General features: G+C 39.4%; 1 protein-coding gene and 1 long non-coding RNA gene across 2 annotated transcripts in view; one reads left to right on the forward strand and one right to left on the reverse strand.

The window, feature by feature from the left end:
* OSR1 (odd-skipped related transcription factor 1) overlaps window positions 1-16,955 on the forward strand; it is a 363,752-nt gene that overhangs the window by 238,401 nt on the left and 108,396 nt on the right.
* On the reverse strand, window positions 10,764-13,086 carry LOC144281188 (uncharacterized). Its single transcript, XR_013349667.1, has 2 exons — window positions 12,638-13,086; window positions 10,764-11,002 (listed from the first exon to the last, which is right to left on the reverse strand). It is a non-coding gene; the product is annotated as an uncharacterized LOC144281188 (long non-coding RNA).

Here is a 16,955-nt window from a genome sequence, read left to right on the forward strand (position 1 = left end):
TCTCACCACTACTATTCAACATAGTACCAGAAGTCCCAGTCTTGGAATCAGGCAACAAAAACAAATAGAAGACATTCAATTGGCAAAGAAGAAGTCAAACTCTCCCTCTTCACAGATGACATGATACTGTATATAGAAAACCCAAAAGACTTCACCTCAATTGCTGGAACTCATACAGCAATTCAGCAATGTGGCAGGATACAAAATCAATGCCCAGAAATCAGTGGCATTTCTATACACTAACAATGAGACTAAAGAAAGAGAAATTAAGGAGTCAATCCCATTTACAATTGCACCTAAAAGCATAAGATACCTAGGAAAAAACCTACCCAAAGAGATAAATGATCTATACCCTAAAAACTACAGAACACTTCTGAAAGAAATTGAGGAAGACACAAAGAGATGGAAAAATATTCCATGCTCATGGATTGGAAGAATTAATATTGTGAAAATGTCTACGCTACCCAGGATAATTTACGCGTTCAATGCAATTCCTATCAAAATATCATGGACTTTCTTCACAGAGTTGGAACAAATAATCTTAAGATTTGTGTGGAATCAGAAAAGACCCTGAATAGCCAGAGGGATATTGAAAAAGAAAACCAATGCTGGGGGCATCACAATGCCAGATTTCAAGCTGTATTACAAAGCAATGATCATCAAGACTGTATGGTACTGGCACAAAAGCAGGCACATAGATCAATGGAGAGGAGAGAGCTGAGATTCTTATTCAAATTTCTATCCTCATTCATACCTCTCATTGTATAGTATGAATTGTAGTTGTGAAGTAAGTTTTTTATTTCAAATTAAAGATTCTTTCTTCAGCTGAATTCCCATAATTATATGAAATAAAGTAGAGACTTAGAGCACATAGGTGGAGAATCCAAATCAAAGTGTCTACTTTGTGATATCTGGCGATTGCTAAGTAAAATCTCATGACAATATTAACTTAGATGAGATTTACTAATTGAGCAAAGGAAAACACATATAAAGTTTTATGCCCCAAAATATTGTATCCATCAGTAAATCTTGGTTATGTTTGGCACATCTCAAAGAGCCCAGTGGATTGTAAAGATATTATTGATAAGATTCTATAAGCTTATATCCTGCTATTAATTTTTATACCAAATTCCTATTGGCTTTAATGAGAATTCTGATTTTTTAAAAAAAGACTATGACTCTATAAACATTTTAAGTGATTTTGTTTTTAGTTCTGTGGTGAGGTATGTGTGCATACAACAGAGAAAAGAGCTTTTAGACATATTTATGGACCATATGTATTTATTCATCTAGAGGCATGTGAGTGAAAACTTCCCTCAAAGACCACAAACATGAAATATTACATGAATGTTTGCACCATTACTATTTTATTCCTCAATGTGATTACCATTATATTTATATGGTGTTTTTCTTTGAGCTACAATGAGTACATCTATTAAAAAGTAAAAAAGAATCGTTTCATCTCTACATAGTTCTTAAGGATCGATTTTATAGTCATTCGATTAATGTGGAACCAAAGGATGAAGAAGTATGCAAGGTAATTTGGAGACTGTCTTTGTCTGGAAAGACTCTAGCACAGCCTTCAAAATGTGGTTCAGTCCCACTTCCAATTGGTTTGCCTGGCTGTTCTGAGCCACATTGATCCTCCTGACTCTATACTGGCTCTTTGGCTCTGTCTCTCTCTTCTGTTTTGTGGATGTTGGTCTTGTCTGCCCACCTAGACTAAGTTACTTTAGAGATGAAAAGTGCTCATGTTCATTGAGCACTTAGTGTATGCCAGGTACCAGGGATAGTGAATGGAATAACCCAGTACAGTACCTTTTCAAAGTCTGTAGGCAAGACAGGAAAATAAACCCACAGCTATAGTCTGGAGGGAAGAGTGCTTTTATGGAGAAAAGCATGAGGTGTCATTGGCTCACAGGGAAGAGTCTGCTCACATGAGCTATTTCCATTTGATGCAACAGAGGCTCACAGAGGACAAGTAACTTGTCCAATGTACTGGTCTAGTAGATGGTACTTGCAGGAATTGAACCCCAATGGCAAAACCCAGCTCCTAGGCTGTTCTCTGTATATCAAGTTACTTCCTTTGTACAGCTAAGGTATCTTCCATGTGCATTCCGTACATAAACAGCAGTCAACAATACATAGGAAAGGGATGTTTTGTGGAGTTATTGAATAGGAAGTGACGTGGTTTCTTAATGTATTTCATGTCAAATATTAAAGTAATGCTAAATGACTCATCAAAACATCTGCATGTTTTTGAAAGGTGAAACTACCCCTAGAGGCATGATTTTTCTAGAATGAGGGAGGTTAGGGGATGATTAGGACAGACTATTACTCTATTTTCTTGTGCTGGTAAAATTGAAAGAAAGAAAGAAGAAAGAAAGAAAGAAAGAAAGAAAGAAAGAAAGAAAGAAAGAAAGAAAGAAAAGAAAGAAAGAAGAAAGAAAGAAAAGAAAGAAAGGAAAGAAGAAAGAAAGAAAGAAAGAAGAAAGAAAGAAAGAAAGAAAGAAAGAAAGAAAGAAAGAAAGAAAGCAGGCCACTGTTACCCCACAGGGATGGAAGTGGGGCAGAACTGAGGTCTTGCAGCAAGTGATGGGGAGAAGGCTGTTGCAAAATTAGTGTGGGGTTGGCTGCTTCTATCTCTATCAAATTCAGCTCCATTTTTATGGGTATTGGGGAAGATTCCAGTGCAGGGTGCATTTTGGACATAAGTGGCCCATTTTTTGTGCCCATTGCTCCATCATTAACCCTCCCACTTAGTCCTGGAAATGTAAAGCCCAGCATCTTCCATCTGCTCCACGTTATTTATGATGATGCCTCCAATTATGTCCAATTGAGTTGCTGTCGATGATTAAAGGTAATAGGTAATAATAACTTGGCCTCATCATTACCACCACTATTATTAGGTCATTGATTGCAATAATTTCTAAAATTACCCCTTGGAATAAAATATGTTAAGCACCTGGTTTATCCTTTTTAGGAACATCTGCTCTAAATGTGTGATAGTGTAGGACTGAACGTGTCTCGCTCAGAAAGGAAAGCAAACAGTGTTGACATTGGGAGTCTTGTCTGTGCTGGTATGAATATATTGAGAGATGATGAGAGGATGAAATAATGATCAGTCTCAAGTTCAATGCTGGAATTAGAGCTATTTAAGAAAGGGGGAAGGAATACACACACACACACACACACACACACTCCAGAATATTCTGCAGCTACTACAACCTTTGCTCCTTTAGAAAAATTCACATCTTCACAATGACCCAAACTTGGCCATGGTAGTGTCTCTCCTGGCCTTTATAAGCAGGCTGTCATGTGTGTGCTGAGTGAGAGGGATGAGAAGGTGGGAGAGATGACAGAGCCATATATGGAGGTGGAGAGAGAGGTAGTCTATAGGAAATCCTTTAAGGAGGATTCTTTTCCTGACACCCTGTTCCTGCCTCAGTTCTGGAAATCCCACCACTGGCTTTTCATTCCTTTTGATTAAGTGTTGCCTTCTTGAGTCTCCTCTTTGGGAGTAATTGTCTACCATGGGAATGGGGAGGTGCACTGTGTGTTTGTAATGCTTGGTATGCTTTAATTCAAGACATACTTCCTACCTTTATAGGGCTGGAAGTCACTTTGGGGACAGACATTGTATCTTGGTGGGGCAAGCTACTAGGGAAATATAAGCTCTGGAACAGTACTTTAAATATAGCTATTTCAAGCTGTTAGCCCGCCTACACTGGCCAGCGTGGTAGCTACTAGCCACATGTAGCTCTTTGTAGTCAAATTAATGAAAATGAAATAAAACTAGAAATTCATTTTGTCAATTGCACTGATCTCATTTCAAAAGTTCAGTATCCTGTTGTATCTAGTGGCTACTATTTAGGTCAGTAAAAATATAGAACATTTCCGTCATAGTAAGTACCATGCATGGAACATCGCTCGCTGATAGAGCATTAAGAGATATTTATTAATGAAGGATTGAGTGTAGTGAACTTCTGCTAGGTGCTAATTGCTGATATGCCACTGGAGCCCTGGGAGGTTTTGAGTAAATTAATCATGGATAATCCATCACAGTTCTGCAAGACCCAGACTCCTAAAAAAAAAGCTTAAAAGAAAAAAACGACCAACAGGATATATGTCTCTGTTTCCAATATATAAATAAATGAGTGTTTAAGAGTGAACTGCTCTCATGTTTATTATCTCATTTACTACTCATAATAATACTGAGAGAATGGATTATGCCCATTTTATAAATGAATAACCAGGCCCAGTGAGGTTAGATAACTTATCCAAGGCCACACAGACTACCAGTGACAGCTAGCATGCCATAATAAGTGGTAGAGCCAGTCAGCCCTTTAGAATCCTATTTCAGTGCCTTCTCCAAAATACCCTACATATTTTGTGTGTATTTTCTTTTTTTAAAAAAAGATTTTATTTATTCATGAGAGACACAGAGAGAGAGGCAGAGACACTGGCAGAGGGAGAAGCAGGCTCCATGCAGGGAGCCTGACGTGGGACTCGATCCCAGGACCTCAGTATCCCAGGATGGGATCACGACCTGAGCCAAAGGCAGATGCTCAACCACTGAGCCTCTTGTGTGTATTTCCTACATGGAAATATACACACACACTAACCTATATGTATTTACATTATATATGTATTTATATATTATATACAAGTATTAGATATGTGATTATATATTTCATATGTATGTTACACATATACAAATATAAATATATATGCTTTTCATATAGAGTATTATGTCTCAAATGAACTCAATTACATTATGAGCAGACCAAATGCAAATTAAATCTAGAAAATGAGAAAAAATCTAATTTAAAAAAATTCTGAATTAAGTTGCTCTGCCAAATCTCTGACACTAGGTCAACAAAATGCAATCCAACAGCTATTGATCAATGCTGATTTAAAAATACTCATTGCAGGATCCCTGGGTGCCTCAGCGGTTTAGTGCCTGCCTTCGGCCCAGGGAGTGACCCTGGAGTCCTGGGATCGAGTCCCACATCGGGCTCCCTGCATGGAGCCTGCTTCTCCCTCTGCCTGTGTCTCTGCCTCTCTCTCTCTCTGTGTGTCTCTCAAGAATAAATAAAATAAAATTAAAAAAACTGCTCATTAAGCGATGCCTGAGTGGCTCAGTGGTTGAGCATCTGCCTTTGGCTCAGGGTGTGATCCTGGAGTCCCAGGATGGAGTCCCACATTGGGCTTCTGCCTGGAGCCTGCTTCTCCCTCTGCCTACGTCTCTACCTCTCTCTCTCTGTGTCTCTCATGAAAAAATAAATAAAATCTTTAAAAAAATTAAAAAATAAAAATACTCATTGAGTTCAACACAAAATAGATTTTCTAATTTCCTAAATTTTGCCACACTTTGGAATTATAGTGGTGGACGTTTAACTTCCTTTTTAATTTAAATCTTTAAGTTTTCTCTCAACTTTGTCCAGCATCAGTTCTTTGCAGTCAAGTGTGGCTATGGACTGCTCTGCCCAGACCTGGCCAACTTCTGGACCCCAGGCCGTGATACTCTGGTTTTTCAGGGGCTTTGCGTATAAACCTTCTGATTGAATTCACAGAAACCAAGGAATATATATGTCACTGGTATACAAGTACTTGTGGAACTTCTATGTGACTCCAGGGGTATGATTTGGCCCTGGCATCCAGTCCCTTTAATACTTTTAGGGTCCCTGAAGAATGTCATATTTCAGGAAAGAGCTCTAGTCACGTTTTATCATTAACTTTATATGGAGTGTTGTGGAGTAACATTTAGTTTGATTCTGATAGAATAAAGGTGCAAATCCACATGCATAATTTAAAAGTAAAAATCGCTTTTCTGGTACCGCATAAATACATGCCAGGTGTGAAAGGAGAATTGAAATGGTCTCCAAGGATGTTCTCAAGAAGGCGGCTGAGCTTTCTCCCACAGCTACTCTCAGCCCCAGGGGCACTCCTGTGAGCAGCCGCCTGTTCCCACAGTGTGTCTGATGCAGCTTCTATGGATTTTTCAGAGATCCACTTCATTCTCCTCACCCACTCTTTCTCCAACTAAAGTAAAAATCGAAAGTGAATTTCTAGAGGCTCAAACTGGGACTTGCTGCCTTTATTGCATTGTGGTGCAGAAAAGGACCAGATAAGATAGTTACAAAATTCCCTTCTAGCTTCTGTGCTATGCTGGTTTAAGGGAGTCATTTCCTTACTTGCAAAAGAGTTTAAGCTTCAGCTAAGAGTTGAATGCTAAGAAAATCAATGATAAGATGGAGATTTCTGGACTACCATTCTAAAACAGTGGATGCATAGTTTGGCTGACTTGGAACCACAGGATACAGGTGTATCAGAAAGCATCTGTGTTCACAGTTTCATCCTCCATCCTCCGTCAGGCAGCCTGGTCTTTGACCTGGACTTTATTTCTTCTAGCCACCTACAGAGGCAGTTCACTGCACACTTGAGTGTATCCTCAAGAAATATGATGGGCAAAGTTCCTTCTGGCTCCTCCAAACTTCCCATTCTGGACCCACTTTCCCCCTTTCTGGGTCCTCACCTTCTTCCTAATTTCACTGTCTTTCTGCATCTCTAGGTCACCCATGTCACAGAGGGAAAGAATATAAGAATATCTTCATAGTGAAGTGTTAGGAACATAGCAGGGCCTCTACCTGGGAACGTCAGCATTTAAAGGGATATACCAGCAGAGAAAAATGATTTGTTGAAAGCAATGAGTAAAGTCAAGGTTTCGGGCACTCTAGACCATGAATATGAGAGAAGCTGTGGGTATAGATTTTTGCCAATATTGGGAAGCCCCCGTAAATGGGATCGCTGTCTTTTGAGCCATTATCTGGCTGCGAGAAGGAGGAGGGGGGCTTCTGTGGGGCCTGAGCATCAGTCAGGAAGACCTAGATGAAAAGTCTGGAGTGGGGGAGGCCCACAGCCACAAAGCACTTGGAAGAAGAATAGGAACATGTGGTCCACTTGTGATCTGTGTTTACTCGTCTGTCTGGTGTGTCTGAGGAGAAGGCGTAGGCCAGCCAGAGGTCGGCGAGTCAAAACCCTTTGAAGACAGACCCAGCTTCTGAAATGGATCTGGCATTCCTGTGCTGGCTCAGTGTCCCACAGTGGTCTTCATCCTTCCCAGCCTATCACCTGCCGCATGTATCTCTGGTAGAAATGCAGGTGTGCAAAACTATGACATTCTCAAAGTTTCTGGAACCAAATGCTGACTCCCTTGAGCCCCTTTCTGCCCAATAGCGGGAACTTTAGTCATTTCTAGGCAGGCCTAAATTGAAGCCCAGTCACTCTGTTCTTTCCCACATCCTTTGTAAGCCCGGAGTGATATCAAAGTGTTTTTGGAGGGGTTGGTATGCAGGTGATGGCATTATGGCAAGGGGCTGGCATAGTTGTCCTTGACTTTTGTGGTCACTAATGAGATTTACCTCAGGTACAGTGACACTGACCTCTGTCTCTCCTGCTGGTGTCCAGGTTTGTCCCACCCATGCCATCACTGCCAATAATGCCCCCTTGTCAGTCCTCCCTCAAGGATATAGGATATGTTCAGATGCTCTCTCGGCTCCCTAGGGCTAGAGGACATTCAGAAGATGGTCTCAGTTTCTTTCTTTTTGACTGGTCCCAACTTTCCTTCCTGCTTCACTGCACTGAGGTTGGAGAGGCCACATAAGAGAGGCTCTCAAATCAGGCTGCTGGACAGGAAGTGAGATGCCAGTCCTCTCTGGTTACATTTTATATCTAGTTAGAGTTTTTATCATCTTCCTCTAGGGCTAGTACTGGCCATATATGAAGGCTAATATGGAGATGTGCATCCCTCCTCTGAGATCTGTGCAACAACTACTAAATCTTGCCCCACTTTCCATCTCAATTCTCTTGTTCTTCTAGCAGATCAAAGCTATGTAATTTCTGGGGGAGTTTGCTTCTCAGCCTTTTGGCTTAGATCAAGTATAATTTCTGAGGGGATATCTGCCTTCTTCCTTATACTACTATTTATAGTATAAGATTTGTATTCTGATTCCATCCAAGTTGCTGAAGATTCAGAAACCCTTTTCTCTAACGTAAAAGTCTGGCTCTCACAGTGAAAGCCTTGGCTCTCGAGGTTATGCTCTGTTTCTAGAGTATATTTAAGAAACATAAAGTCAAAATCTGATTCTTCTATTCTCTGTGTTTTTTCCTTCCCTAAAGCAATAAATTCAGTTCAAAAACAAAAATCTAGGTTTTTGAGTAATGTTGACATGAAGAAATAGCTTGTAATAGTGCATTGATTGCTATTTCAGAGAATTACCCTGCTACAATCAGAATTGCTACAATTTGCTTTGCTCATTTTAGCAATGATCAGATTTTCATGAGAATCAGGGAAGGAAGATAGGCCATTAGAAGTACTAAAGAGATAAAAAAAAGAGGAGGGTTCCAAAAAATGGAAAGTGAGTTGACATTAAAATTATCTTTACGACTATAGATCTTTGTAAAAAGCATCATGAAAAAAATGGGAGGCAAACTAGTTCTACCATTTAGTATCCCTATCACATTGACAAGACAAATCTACTGGTTTTTTCATCCATGGAATGGGCATAATAATACTTACCTGCCTTGGGGCACCTGGATGGCTCAGCTGGTTAAGTGTCTGCCTTCAGCTCAGGTCATGATCCCAGGGTCCTGGGATTGAGTCCCAAGTCAGGCTCCCTGATCAGTGAGGAGTCTGCTTCTCCCTTTCTCTCTGCTGCCCGCCCCCACTCATGCCCTCTCTCTCTCTCTCTCAAATAAATAAATAAATAAATAAATAAATAAATAAATAAATACTTATCTGGCTGTCTACTTCAGAGGTATGTGTGCACATAGAAATCTGAGGAGGTATTATTTTTTAATAAGCTTTGTTCTGTGTAGAGCAGACATAATTAGCCCTAACAATGATTATATGAAACATTATAAGTAAGAAGGACCATGCTCCCTAAATGATGGATGATCTGATTTTCAACTTTAAGGACAATCAGTTTCTTGACAATCTTAATAGATCTTTTTCTCTCATTCTCTTTATTCTTTTCTTCTTTCCCTAGGAAGAATTTAGGCAATGCCCACAGTAACATGGTCATTGCATTGTATTCATCTCCAAAGTTGGCATCGAACTACAGTCAGTGGTTGGACTTTTGGCTGACTTATCAGTTACCAGGCATTAGAGAATGATGAGTGTTTGGGTAAAGAGGATGTACTCCACAGTGGATTGTGGGGAGTAAATATAAAAGGGTAATAATAATGGTCCTTAGCTTTGAGAGATTCCAGGTGGTTCTCTAGGGAGACATTGTTTAATCATTTATTCATTCAACAAATATTTATCAAATCCTCTCATGTGCCAGGCACTATTCTAGGTACTAAGAATACAGCAATGAACAAAATTTGCATTTTAGGGAGACCTGACCAAAACACATAAAACAAGAGTATTTAAAAATATAATTAATTGCTAAGTTATGTGGTCTGGAGGATCCGTGCTATAGGAATGAATGTAGGAATGTTGTTTGCATTCTGCAAACTTCAAGGAATTACATTTTGAACTGGAGTTTGAAGTTTGGAAGAAATCCTTCAAATGGTAGGCAGGAAGAAATAGAAGGAAAAGACTCAGTTATTTTGGAGACATGGAAGAAACATTCTTGATGTAAATGGCAGATGTATTTTGGAGAGGATTGAGAAATTTGGAGAAAAAATGTGGGAGATGGAGAAGCTTAATTTTAATAGGCTGGGAACAAAGGGCCATGGAAAGTTTTGGGTGCAGTGGCAGTAGGGTGTTGGGGATATAAGGGTGATGTGATAAACATTGTCATTAAAAAATATGCATTTGGTGCATTAAAGATTTAGGCCACAGAAAGAATTGTACATGCGTTGTCATTCCCAAAGTTCTACTACATGCCATGAAAAAGATTGGAAATCATTAGGACAATGGTTCATTTGTAGAACAGTGATAAGTCTGGATAAAAAAAATAATAATAAAAATAAATCTCCTGAAGTCCAGATTATTTAATTAATTGAACAATCTTATTGTGAGTCCTACCTAGTTTATGCAGATATGTATAGCTCTACACATCCACCTTTTTTTTTTACACATCCACCTTTGTCACATTTGTATGTGGGTCCGTTGATGTGGATTTAATGAAATGATTTATGATTTGTTTACTTGGAGTCACCAAGTCATGTTTCTATTGAACACCAGGGACTAACAATAGGAATTTCAACTTCTTAGGAAAAGCCCCTACCACACACAGAGAAAAAGGGTTTGTGGTATCAACTTGGAATACTTCTTTTGCTTGATCCAGTGGCCAAGGGCAAACTAGTGACCAGGCATTATTTTCCAGAGACACTTAAGGAACCTATCATTGAAAAGCTAATCACACTCTATTGAGAATTTAAGCCACAGTGGCCATGTGTTTATAAGCCTTCAGTGTATTCAAGGAGGAGGTTTCTTATGCCACTAAAAACTAGGACTTGGTTAGGGATAATGTGGTTCAGGTTTTCCAATAATTGTGTGGAAATTCCCTGGGTGAAATGTATGGGTCTGGGAAAAATCAGAATTGACAATACTCAATGACTTCTGATTTTCCAATCCATCAGAATGCCCGGTGGTGTCTCCTTAGCTATCTGCTCATCAAGCTTTAAGTTGGTAAAATCCTTAGCAAATAAAACAATGCTTCTCACTGTGTGCTGTCATTGAAATCTAAAAGGAGTAGAATGTGTGTTTGGTCAATGGAATTGGCAAACAGATCAGGCTTCTGGGGCATCTGGACATTGTTCATACTGAAACCTTTTATTTGTTCATTTAGAAACGAACAACCAGGAAAGCTTCTGCATTTGGGAGATGTTTGCAAAACGAGTTCTTTCAGGTTGGGTTTGGCTACAGTCCCATGTGAAGCAGTCACACTTCTTACTTCTTATTCAACGGATTGTGGATAAACCAGGAAAGTGTTGGCTCTTCAGATTGTTTGATCTTTGTTGCACTGCCCATTTTTGCAGATTCTGACATCTGGAATGTAAATTAGAGCTACACATTTAATATTTCTGTTTAATGTTCATTATTGGTCTCCCCTGAAGATTGTTATTCAGGATTGGCTGCCAAGGGCCTGCTATTCTAATTGACAGAGTTCTTACCCGGCACTGTAGATATTCTCTCTGCCTGAGTAGACCAAGAAAGGGATAATGCACTTCTGCAATTTTCATTGAAAACAGTAAATCATCAGAACTGTGTAAGTTGACATTTGTGCTGAGCATTTCATAAATGTTTATTGAATGTGCCATTCTAGAGGCTTCTAGAGCATTTCTGAATAGAAAATTCTTATTTACACTCTAGGAATTATGGAAAAATCAAAAACCCCAGACACATCATGGTATACATTTTGTTTCACTCAATTCTGTGAAGTTTAATCAACAAATAAATACTAGACAAGCATCTCCAGATGCTATTGGGAATGCAAAGGGAAAGAAGGAATAAGTTTTCTTCTTAAGATATTGTATTAGTTTGCCATAACAAAATGCCACAGAAATAAAAACAAATACCACATAATCAAACAACAGAAATGTATTTTCTCACAGTTCTGGAGGCTAGAAGTCTAAGATAAAAGCTGCTGGCAGATTTGGTTTCTTCTAAGCCTCTCTCCTTGGCTTTTAGACTACCACCTTCTTGCTATGTCTTCACATTTTCTTTCCTCTGTGTGCCATTTATGGTGTCTTTCTGTGTGTCCTTATCTATTTTTAGAAAGATACCCATCATATTGGTTTAGGGCGCACCTTATAAATTTCATTTAACGTAACTACTTCTTTAAACTACTTATTTAAACTAAATACAGTTACATTCTGGGGAACTGGGGGTTAGACTTCAACATGAATTTTGGAGGGGGACACGATTTAGCCTGTTAATAGTACTGTTTAGTAGTAGATGAGAAGCTATACATGGAATGACTATTATACAAACATAGAATCAGCCAATCATAGGAGCAGAGTTCTATGGGGATTCAGAGAAGAGTGTTCCCATCTGTTTGGAAGAACTGGGGAAACCTTTATGGATGAAATGGTTTTGAGATGGATATTGAAGAACAGATTTTAAAGAACAAACTCAAATTGAATTATATGAAATTGATGTTTTAAAAATCAAAACAGTCAAATATCAGCAAATTCATATGGTATAACAACATATTTCTTTTCATACTACTGGTGTAGGGGAAGGATTGGCAGGCTTTTTCTAGAAAGAGCCAGATAGTAAATGTTTTAGGCTCTGTGGGCTATGTGGTCTCCTTCACAACTACTTAAATCTGATATTATAATAGGCAAACATCCATGGACAACGTGTAAACAAATGAGTGTGGCTATGTTCCAATAAAACTTTATTCACAAAAACAGGCAGCAGACATAACGAGTAAGTGGAAGAGTCAGAGTAATAACATAGATCCCCCAACGTCCACACTAATGCCCTTTCCACTATGCCATGCTAATTTTGTTTCTTAGGAACTAGCAAGATTCTAAGATTCTAAGTATATATGAGAAGGTGTTTTAAAAAAAATTTAAAAAATCTATTTGATAAAATAAAAACTAAAACTACCCCCATCCCCTCAAAAAAAAAGGGGGGGGGGAGCCCAGATTTGGCCCTGGCCCATAATTTACTTACCCTTTCAGAGGGGAAACTTTAAATTTCCTAACTCTTCAGTTTGCTGAAATGTGTCTTCCTTGACGCTTTCACACCCCTGCGCCAGGCATGGAGTTCCTCTTCTGTGACATGCTGATCCCCTCTGTTCCAAAGCAGAGCCTTCCAACATCCAGAGACTGGAGAGAACAGAAAATACCTTGGCTCCAACTCAATGTTGTCATGTGGTAACAGACCACAAACCTAAGCCACTTCCGCCTTGTCCCTTAACTCTTGGCACATGTGTGTTTTGTTTCTATTTTATTGGCTCCTGAGTGGAACTGCAAAAAGACTCGTGGCCTCCTTTTATCTAGCGAGGGAAAACAGGCAACCACCTCTCCTCACCACGTTCTTGGTATCCCTTTTGCAGAAAGGGCTCTTTCACAATATCAGATTTTTCCAGATGACTGAGAATTTCCAGCAAATACAAACAATCCATTGTGAGCAGGAGATGTACTAAATGTACAAAGATGCTTCTGTTTTTCACAGAGAGGACACTGACAATAACGTCACCCTCTAGGGAAGATTCAGTGGTATCACTGGGGACCCCTCCTCTATTAGTTCTTTACAAGTATTTATAGAGTGGCTACTCCCCCCCCCCCCCACCTTTCTAGTTCTGGAGATAGAGCTGTGACCAGTCAAGGCAAGATTCTTTTTTTCATGAAGCTTTCATTCAAAGGGAAGAAGGCAGAAAAGAAATAAGCAGAAAAGTATATAAATCGCATGATCCCAAATGGTAATTGTCATTTATAAAGAAAATAGAACAGGGTAATCGGCTGCAGATTGAGGGTGGCTAGTTAAGGAATGGTGAAGGGATTTGAGCAGAGTAGGGGGCTGGCCATGTGATGAGCTGCCTCGGAGCATTATAGGCAGAGGCAATAGTAACGTAAGGCTCTGACTTGAGATCAGGTGTGATCTTGGAACAGCATGGCCAGGACGGCCAGAGTGGAATGAACTGGAGAGAGAGTAGTGGAGAGCAAAGTTGGAAATCTGCTGTGACACAGTGAGGCTTCAGGACACCCTGAATAGCGGGATTCTGTCCCAGATCCAGGTGGCCTCAGACTGAATGCTTTAAAGTCCTTGTGTCCCTTTCATAATTTTTTTTCTTTTCCTTTTCTATCAAGTTGTCTTAGCTTATGCTCACTCTTTTATGCCCTGACTCTAATCTTGGGATGAGAAACTAGGTAATTAGCCTTATTAAAACCTGATGCAGACGATGGAATTGAGCTCCAGTGAGGGTCTGAGAGATTCTTCTGATTAAGTTTCTGGAGAGTTTGAGAGTCCCTCAGACACTCAGTGCCTTTTCATACTGACCTCTCAGCTGTGTCTCTGCTAGTTGAGGCTGCTGAGTGTCTGACTTCTGGGTAAGAGTGAAGAAGCTGTAGGAACACAGTCATCTTCCTTTATAAGTGCATTACTGTGTCTTTAGAGAGAAATCTAGTAGATTTCTAAAGGAAAATCGTTGTCACTTAAGTAATTGCACCTTTCTGGGATTCCAAATAAGCAGGAAAGACCACGGTAGCTGAATACAGGGCTTAATGTCCACTTTGTTCTCCTCCTTCCCTTTTCTCCTTGAGTTTATATGAGGATTTATCGTAGAAAACATCTTTTTATTTCTTCTAATGCTGTTAGTAAAAGAAGGTGAACAATAAAATCATGTCTGTTCCTGTCTTTATGGAAGAAGCGGCAGTTGGATAGGATATGATTTCCATCGGGATGAGGATGATGATGTTGAAGGTGAAAAGGTTTGCAGTCCTTAGAGCCTGAATGTCTCTGGGCTTGAGTATCCTTTCCTGTTGCTCTTTCCTCCCTCATACTCTTGCACCATAATGTTATACCATGGGATCCTGCCAATAATGTTTTTTCCTCTGCAAAATCAGTTTTTAGAGTTCTGTTTTCACTGTATATTTTCAGAAGCACTGAAGACCAGAATACTGTTTGGCAGGACCAGCATTGATATTACCACCAGGTGCAGGAGACAGCAGCCATGAGTGACCTCAGGGACACATCATAACCCTACTATATCCTCCCCATGCCCTGCCTGCTCTGAAATCCTATCACAACAGCTATAATATCTGACTTCAAGTTTTTGTCTCACATTAAAATGTAAATGCCCAGGGGAAGAGTAATGCCTTACACTTTCTCTACACATTTATCCCTTAGGGGGAGTTAGATACTTTACTGACATTAGGTTTTTATAGGAGGAAGAGAGGAAAGTGTGACAACACTAGAATGCCTGAAACTCAGGAAGTTGGGGTTGAGATTGGGGGTGGTTTCTGGTGCAGGTGAAGGGGAGATTTGAAGGAGACGGCTCAAAAAGAGAAGCTAGAAACACCGAAGACAAATTTGGCTAACTCTACAGTCATCTAAAGCTCTGGCCTCAGGAAATACCATTAGGCTGTTTCCTTCCTTGGCTCATCAGTTATGGTCTCTTTGCTTTATATTGATTTCCTACCCTCTGCCCAAGGCACCATGTCATAGCCAAGGACCTGTATCCATATGCAGTGTAATTTGCTAAGATTGCTGAGTCCGAGTTTCAGAATCATCTCAAGATTTGGTGCATTTGTTCTGTTGTTTGCCTCCCTTTCAATGCATATTATAAATAAAACCTATCCCAACACGGCTGACCATTTTCTATTCCTACTGTCCCCTCCTCCATGCAGGTAATCCTTTTCCAAGTCACAAAGCTCTTCCCTGCCTCATCCATCTCCCTGTCTTGGGCTGGTTCTATAACTTGCACCCTACATTACCTACCTTCAATGACTTCTCCTTGACCATTAATCCCAGATGTGGAATCTTGTCAAATCTTATTTAAAATCAAAGTACTCTTTATGCAGCCACTAAATCTCCTTCATCTTTCATGACAGGGATATATCAAGGAAACTCCATTCGATTTGTTCAGCATGACCTCCTCTGCCTGGTTCCCTGCAGCCTCCCTTTAATAGAGAGTGGGCTTTTCCAGGTGTTCTCCTTCCACATCTTTTAAGAATGCTTCCAAGAACTCATCTACTACATCCCTTCTATTCCTAAACAAACCAGATGTTACCATGCTGATCTTCTATCTCCCTGCTTGTCTTAAGAGGGATCTTAAAAGAAATATGAAGGATGGATCTGGCTATTTTCAAATCCTTGGGAATTACTTCCAAATAAATGAATTTCAGTTACTGCCTCTTTACCTTGTCTGCTCTTCCCATGATTGTAAATTTCAAAAAGAAAAAAAAAAAAAAAAAGGAAAGAAAGAAAACCAAAAAGATAAATAGCCATGTGTTTTCTACTGCATTATATGATGTACTTATATTTGGTCATAGGTTTTTGAAGTTTACCTTTAGGTCAGTTATGCTCAAATGTAAATTTGAGGTTTGAGGCAGCTCAATACATTCCTCTCAATATATAACATGCCTCAGTTCAGAACCAATTGAGAGATGAACATAGGTAACCTAGAATAAAATATCACCTTTAACACTTTGAGTGAGCAGATTGATTTTCTACTGTTTTAATCCTGTATTAGATACACTTTTTAAACTTACGTCTCTGGAACAGTTGGATAATCACAAGTTTCCTCCCTCAGGGCAAAGCCTACCCCACAGGGTGAAATATATTCTCCTAGCAACAAGTAGATCCCAAAGAGAGGAGAGAGATGCAGGGTGTAAGCCAAGTTCACTGCTCAAGAAAAACATTTCTCCCTAAAGAGTAGAATACATAAAGCATGGGGGAGGGGCCAAGGCAAGAATTCCTTGATATGGAGGTTCAAATGGTGGAGAATAAGGTCTCCAGCAATGTCAGGTTGAATAAGAATTAGCTGTTTGTTTTAAATTGCAGATTCCACAGGCCCAATCTTGATTTGAGATCTGTATCCAAATATATAAAAGAATTCCAAATGATCTGATGCAAGAGGTTAGTGAACCCCACTTTGATGAGATATTCTCCATAAAAGGGATTATATAGTCGAATGTTTTAGAAACACTGGATTAAAAAAATTAAATACATTTCTTTCTCGATTTATAGTATTGTAAATGTTTGAGAGGAGAGCACGTGGTATTTTCCAGACTTTCTTTGACCATACCTATTAATGACTCAAGGGACGGTACTATCTTGCCTTACATAGTTTGAAAAGCATTGAGTTGAATGCCACAACAAATGGAATAACAGTTATAATCTGTACTGGTTAGAACACACCTGAAATTCACTTTTATACTTTAAGAGTGTAAAAAAGAGGAGCTAAAAAAGAGGAGCAGGTTGAAAGAAGAGCAAATAGGATCTTTAGTTGTTTACTAATCATATCACCTGAACAATGGTTGAAAGA

Source organism: Canis aureus, chromosome 12 (assembly GCF_053574225.1).
Source record: "Canis aureus isolate CA01 chromosome 12, VMU_Caureus_v.1.0, whole genome shotgun sequence".
NCBI classification, from domain to species: Eukaryota; Metazoa; Chordata; class Mammalia; order Carnivora; family Canidae; genus Canis; species Canis aureus.